This window comes from Montipora foliosa, chromosome 2, assembly GCF_036669935.1.
Source record: "Montipora foliosa isolate CH-2021 chromosome 2, ASM3666993v2, whole genome shotgun sequence".
NCBI lineage: Eukaryota > Metazoa > Cnidaria > Anthozoa > Scleractinia > Acroporidae > Montipora > Montipora foliosa.
This window is the reverse complement of record NC_090870.1, coordinates 49,209,522-49,217,021: the sequence shown is the minus strand read 5'-3', so window position 1 is coordinate 49,217,021 and position 7,500 is coordinate 49,209,522. Positions and strand designations below refer to the sequence as shown.

General features: G+C 38.7%; 1 pseudogene; it reads left to right on the top strand.

The window, feature by feature from the left end:
- Positions 1 to 3,089: 3,089 nt before the first annotated feature.
- LOC137990901 (high-affinity choline transporter 1-like) overlaps positions 3,090 to 7,500 on the top strand; it is an 11,017-nt pseudogene continuing 6,606 nt past the window's right edge.

Genomic DNA, 7,500 nt, shown 5'->3' with positions numbered 1-7,500 from the left:
AACCTCAATGCTACAGATCCCAGATATCTCGAGCCAAGAGAAAATAAAGCAGGTAAGAGAGTACATCCTCCATACACGCTTTGTTTCAGGGGTAATTCGTCTTAGGTTATTTTTGGCTTTACTTCCAAGTCTCAGAAGTGCCACGTGAGTAGGTAAATAGCCAATCAGGAGCAACGCGCTAGGACAGCATTGGGCGAAATAAAATGGCAGGCGAAGTTGCGATCCAGTACATTGCTGTCTTCTTTTACTACTGCTCTGGGCGCTTTTGGTTTTAGCACTGATTCTCAAGCCGTGCAGACAGTGTTTGAGCAGTTGCTGACGAAAATATGTCGAACAAGGGTAAAAGTGTGTCCTCAGACGTTGAAAGAGAAAGACTTACAAAAGAAAAAAAAAGTTGCTTACGTTGACTTAAGTTTGAGGGATACTTAAAGGCTTTGTCGCTAGATCCGAGAAGAAGAAGAAGAAATGAAAACCAACCACTTGAGCTTTTTTAATTTTCAGCTCGGGTTCTTGCACATCATTCTTACAGTACATTACATTTTTTTAAAGTGCACCTAACCTAACTTCAAATATTTTTCTTTACTCAGCTAAGTCTTTCCACCATCAACAAACTTATTTTACAATTCTCCTCTCCAATTTTCCCTTTTTAAGTGCAAAAAGAGCTTCAAACTGATTCGCATTCACATTTTGAAAATATTTTTACATCGCAAAGCAGTTTGTGACATCAAATACAGAGTAGACCTATGCCTGTTTCATTTTTTCTGACTTTTTTTGGCACACAAAAGGAGAAATTTCAAGGGGAAAATGGTAAAATATGCTTGTGGAAGGCGGAAATATTAAGCTGAGTAAAGAAAAATATTTGAGGTTTACGAGCACTTTAAAGAGATCCCAGTAACCATACCAACACACCAGTTGCAAGATTATTTATTCATTTATTTACTCAAATTCAGTTACATAGATGATCAAAATAAAATATAAAATTTAAATTTAAAAATATTTACAAATATGAAAAGGTGAAATCTGAGTAATTAGGTCAGTTTATACAGAATTCTAGCTTCCTTATTTTAAATAAACTGACTGAACTACATGTAGTGTAATGCAGAATTTATGGTTATATTTACAATAAAAGGTCACCTGGTGAATATAACATTTTCAAGCATGTCTGCTGAGGTCTGAAAATCCTTTTCCTGTGTTTATCATTGTTCAGTGCTTGTTATTTTGTACTTGCCGGAAAAGCTGAACATCAAATGATGTGCTTGGCTGAATGTGCCCAGTGTTGTAAATCTGAGCGCTGGGTCTGTTGTTTTTATATAAAATGGCTGCTTCATTGGCTGCCATATTTACCACAAAAACTCTTTTAAACTATGAACCTTTTACTCCATTTTAACAAACAAGCAAACTACAGTAATTAAGAATTTCTATTGTATCAACCGAACCTAGTCAAATTACTTGTCTAAAATGTATTACTCAAACTTTAATGTGATTCAAATCAAGCGACAGACTTGTGATTATGTAAATTGACCACTGTACAGGGATTCTAAAAGATGACGTTTCAAGCGTTAGACCTTCGTCAGAGCTAATCGAGGAATTATGGGTTGTGTAGTTTTAATAGTGGAGTAGGAGCTACGTTATTGGTGGTAACATGGCAACGTGAAAAATAGGAATACATTAGTTAAATGAAAAGCGTTCGTTAATACCGTTGGGATTAAGGGTACCGATTTGGAAGATGAATTTTTGTTCCAGATCCTTGCGGCTTTCCGTCGTACCTTGATGTACGACATCAGGATGCGCCGGAGATGCTAACTTCCAAAGGGTTCTGGGGGAATTTTTTCGCCAGAAAATTTTGAAATCTTGAAGCTCGGAAATATTACTTTCAGCATTCTTGGCGAGATATCAAAAAAATAAACGTGGATCAACCGTAAAAACCGTTTTAACATTTTTATTTTTTGCTTGAAATTTGGGGCTCCACCGTGCCTGTGCTTGGTGAGTTTATTCAAGCTTGGAATCGTCGTCTTGGATCTCCTGTTCAGAAATCTGTGGATTTAAAAATACTAGAACACAAGGTTAGTGGTCGCAGCGGTTAAACAACGAATGAATAAAGGGGATAGTTTCTAAAGAAACTGTGCTGCTGAGTCGGTGGGAAAGTACTAAACAAAAAAATTGGTATCATTTTTAATAACTTTAAATTACTCCAAAATGATCCTGAGACTGGTAGAATCTTTTAGCAACTTCCACTAATTTCATTCAAATGCGGTAAAAACATCGGCAACTTTTTAGTTAGAAGCGCACACAAAACTAACGAGCAACCCGGCAATTTTAAATGCGCGCGCTCACGATGCAAAACTTGTCCTTTCACTCTTAACACTAGCAAAATATCGGGACCTAAGCGATCTGTTAAGATCATCAATCGTTTCACATGTACCTCCGCAAATGTTATTTATTGTATAAAACTGCACGTTATGTAACAAATTATACATTGGCGAGACAGGTAGACGACTAGACGACCGCGAACACCTTCGCGATGTTGAGAAGAATGACAAGGATGCATCCAAGCCAGTCGCTCGTCATTTTAATCTCCCTAACCACTCCAAACGACACATGGCTATCTGCGGCCTTTCCCTACATCAAGGTACGACGGAAAGCCGCAAGAATCTGGAACAAAAATTCATCTTCCAAATCGGCACCCTTAATCCCCACGGCATTAACGAACGCTTTTCATTTAACTAATGTATTCCAAGTCTGTCGCTTGACTTGAATCACATTAAAGTTTGAGTAATACATTTTACTACACTACAGTAATTTGACTAGATTCGGTTGATATAATAGAAATTTTTAATTACTGTGGTTTGCTTGTTTGTTAAATGTTATATTCACCAGGTGACCGTTTATTGTAAATATAACCACAAATTTTGCATTACACTACATGTAGTTCAGGCAGTTTATTTAAAATAAGGAATCTAGAATTCTGTATAAACTGTCCTAATTACTTAGATTTCACTTTTTCATATTTGTAAATGTTTTTAATTTTTTTAATTTTATATTTTATTGTGAAAATCTGTGTAATTGAATTTTTTTGTTTACCACTTTCCCACCGACGCACCACCACAGTTTCTTTAGAAACTACCCACCTTTCTACAAACTTGCAACATCGTTTCAAAATGTTTCTTGACAGTTTTCTAATACCATGTCAACAAACTCGGGAGGTTATCTGACACGGCAATAAAGGTGCCTCATTCTGATGAATTCATCGTTTGCCAACAACGTTTCCTTAGGGCTTCCCTTGGCCGACAATCTCCCAGACTTATCCAAGAGGTTAACTGATCTTTGAGTTTTATATCAATCGTAGTCCTTCGTTCCTCCAGCATGCCACTAGTCCTCTACTTCCTCTTGGGTGATGCGTGATACTTTCCAGTTAACTTTGGACGCTTGGCGGTTTTTCCGGCTTAGATTTCGAGTCCAAAGTCGGTCTTTGTTGCTGCTTCGGATTCTGGCTCTCGAAAAAAACTTTCCTCTGAAGATAGATCGTCACAAGCTTCCTTCTCACCACTCGCAACGTTGTTAACCTCCCCTTCAGACTCATCTGCTTCCCCTTCGTCTCCATCGGTGGAGCTTTGGTCGCCTTTCACTTGATTCGGTTTCAGATGATTCTTTCAAGCAAAACCAAGTGGGACGACTTCTTTTCTTTGGTCATTTGCCACATACTTTTGTGACGGAGGGAGTCTTGATCTCTGATCTCTAGATCTCTGTACACCTATCCACGTGGGACTTTTGAGACTAAGACGAATCACCCCTGAAACAGAGCGTCTATGGAGAATATACTCCCTCACCTCCTTTATTTTCTCTTGCTCTAACTAACTTTTCCAGTATCTTTGCATCATGATGTATTTACGTGACATTCAACTTATGACTATTCAGTTGCTTTTAATCATTTAAGGAAACAGCACCATGACGGACGTCAACATTCCTGGTCTCATTGCCATCATTATATTTTATCTCATAATTGTTGCGTTCGGCGTATGGGCGGCTCGACGCCGCAAGAACAGCGAAGAAGAAACTATGTTGGCAGGGAGAAGTATTGGACTTATCATTGGAACGTTTACCATGACAGGTAATTATATTCTATACTCTGAATATTGATTTATCCCCTGAAGGCCAGACCATTAGGTGGGTTAAAAGACATCATGACATACTATAAGGATAGCCGCATGCCCGCAAATTCAATAATCGTTACAGAGGGAAGCGCAAGTTCAATGAGTTATGGACAAGGTTGAGACGTTGAAAATGTGTTTGATTTTATTTTTGCAAAAAAATTGAATAAAATGGATGAGATTGTTGAAAGACTAATTTATATTTTAAACTTTATGACTGGTGTATAAAGCCCCCTTCAGCTTAGTGGATCCCACAAGGTCTCCGCTTTTGATTATAGCTTTCTCAATGAATATTGGTTTGAATCTCTAAGAAAACGTTTTATTTTTGTTATTACCATAGCAACATGGGTTGGTGGTGGATACATCAATGGGACGGCAGAAGCTGTGTATGATAAGGACAGGGGACTAGTTTGGGCCCAGGCTCCTTGGGGCTACTCAATAAGTCTGGCAATTGGTAAGAAAGACAGACATCCCTTTGTACTATACATGATTAGGGCCGATTTACACGATACGATTTTGTCGCATGCGACAAGCTCACGACAGGCCTAGGACATGATATACGATTGTCGCAGCGTTTTAAAACATGTTTTAAAATGCTACGACAATTTTTCTGACGTACACAACAATCGTAAATCATGTCGTGGGCCTGTCGTAAGCCGTTGTCGCATGCGATAAAGTCGTACCGTGTAAATCGGCCCTTAGAGTCGCGTCCAATTGAGTCTTGTTGTAAGGCAAAAGCAAGTAATTACCTTGAGATGTCGGGCGGGCGAAGACAGTTTAATGAATTAATAACAACCCATTCCGTACCTCTGAATTAATGATTATCGTTAATTCGATAATTTAGTCTTGCCGACTGAGCTTTGAAGCCACTGATGTTGGGAGCTTTTCAGCTCGGTTGGTTAGAGCGTCGCACCGGGATCCGGAGGTCAAGGATTCAAACCCCGTTGAAGTCCTCGATTTTTCAGGCTTCTAATAAAAATAAAAAATAAAAAAAAATAAAATAATAATAATAATAAATAAGAAAAAAAAATTATAATAATAGAGCGCTAATTCCCAATAGTCCACCCTAGGTCTTAAGATTAAATCTAGGTTTAAAAAGCAGCTCTTTGTTTGAAGATCGTAAGGTTCTACTAGGTGTATAAGGAGGCCTTATGAGCTCAGTGATAATCAGGTGCAGAACCAGGAAGAGCCTTGAATGTAATAACAGCAATTTTAAATTGCAATTGCTAAAAATCGCGTTCATAACTGCAAGCATCATAGCTTCACTTGAAACATCGTTAAACACTGCAAAAGGTCGGTTACCAAACTTCACGACAAAGCTAAACATTTTAAAATCTTACGCCTTACGTCTCTTCAGAATTTTACCTAGGTTAAATTAGTGATCCCCATTTTACCTACAATTGTAGTACTCAAATGAATTGAAAAATACTTTTTTTGGAGCCTAAATTAAGCCCAGAGAAAAATTAGGGTGAGGTTAGTATTAGTTTTGGTTGTTATATAAAGCTATCAATTGACTTATTATACAAAAGTAAATGATGAAAAGAAGTACCTTGGGTTGAGCATGTTCGTTGTTGGGGTGTAGTGACCGATAAGTGCATAGTATAGTTTTTTATTCCCTAACTCTGTTGTAATGTTGAGACGGAATTGATAAGACGATCATCAGTGTGGTTACGTGCGTAAGACAGATTGAGTGGAGGGATGGGTGTTTTCAATCCTTTGTGGGGACTTAATAGCTGCTTTAAACTACAATTGTAGAGTGCATATTCAATCTAGGTAAAATGTAGGCTCGATTTCCGCCGCTCACTCGAGTTCGGGTATCCTCCCCGAGAAGAGACGGCTGGACGCGTGAGCGATAGATTGTGTCTGTGACGTAATTTCAAAATATAATTTATGCGAAGTTAATAGTTGCGGGGAAATAGCGTTAGACATCCCAAAAACACTGATTTAAAGAAAACAGAAATTACATAACAAAGCTTAAAACGTCTGTGCGAAGTTTCCAGATGATACGAGCTTGAGTTTTTGATTAAATGATCAATGTGAGTTTGAATTCAACCAGCGAATCATCAACGAAATCTTCGGCTCCTTTAGCTCTCAGTCGACCTCATCGGCCCCCTCGTTTTGCCAGCAATAAACTCAGCAGTACTTTCAATTGATCTTGAGGAATTTTACTTGCTCTTACATTAGCGAAGTATGAGGAGAAAATTGCAATAGCAATGGATTTGAAAGCCGTATTTTGACCTTGGCGCCAACTGGAAAATCAGTGAAGTTTGCGAACTCAGGCGGTAGAAAACGACACAATTCCCATTCTCCAGCACCTCGAACACTTTTCGTTGTCGCAGTCTTGGATGTTTCCTACCTTAAAAGCACTGTAAACCTCGAACAGGCCGGGTCAAAAAATACCTTCGCAGCCAAAACATATAATTTATGCCAGACGGATTTGTGCGGGCGAGTTTCTGATTGGCGGATATTAACAATGGCTCACTCACGCGTCCAGCCGAGACTTCGGGAGTGAGCGCTGGCTCATTTCCCGAAACAGCGGCTGGTAATCGAGCCTAGGTAAAATGAGGATGACGAACTTTAACGTAAGTAAAAACGGATTCAACCTGAGACCGGATTTGACCGACAACACATATTCTACGGGAGATTTAAAGATATTTTTTTAAAGAACGCCGTGTCTTGATCCTCAGTAGTGAAGCGGAAAGAAGCAGTTCCTAAAGAGTAGAAACTCCCGGCTCAAATGCAGTCCATCTTTATTTTCCTCATTTCTCTGCTACCACAAGTCTTGGGACATATTAAAACGTTTGCAAAAACGGGGACGATAAGTCTTGCACAGCGTAGGATCAGAGAAGACCGTAATCAGTCAAAATTGATTAAAAAGTATTTATGAAAGTCAAGTAGACTACTGCACGACTGATAAAACAACACGAAAATGTATTTTTCAAAGATATTTTGGCTTGTTCATACCAGCCTTCATCAGGTTTATTTGGAGATCTAACGGATTTTTCAGGATATATATATATAAGGTAAGTTCACTTTATTTAACGTCGGTAGTTCGTTCTTTCAGTTACGAAATTGGTATCAATGGTGTGCTCTTTACCCCCCCCCCCCCCTCCCCCCTCCCTCTGTCAGTGCTCCGTTTAAAGGGTATTTAAAGCTATAGCTACACGGATCAGAGGAAAGTCGAAAGAGACATTAAAGTCACTGACCTAGAATCTAACCGAAAGCCCCGCACTAACCAACTGACCCACACATGATGTTATGAAGTATTATAATTTAAAAAGATTTATAGTGAATTTACAGCAAATTACGAATTAACAATAATCGTTAATTTAGAGAAGAGATTATGTTGACT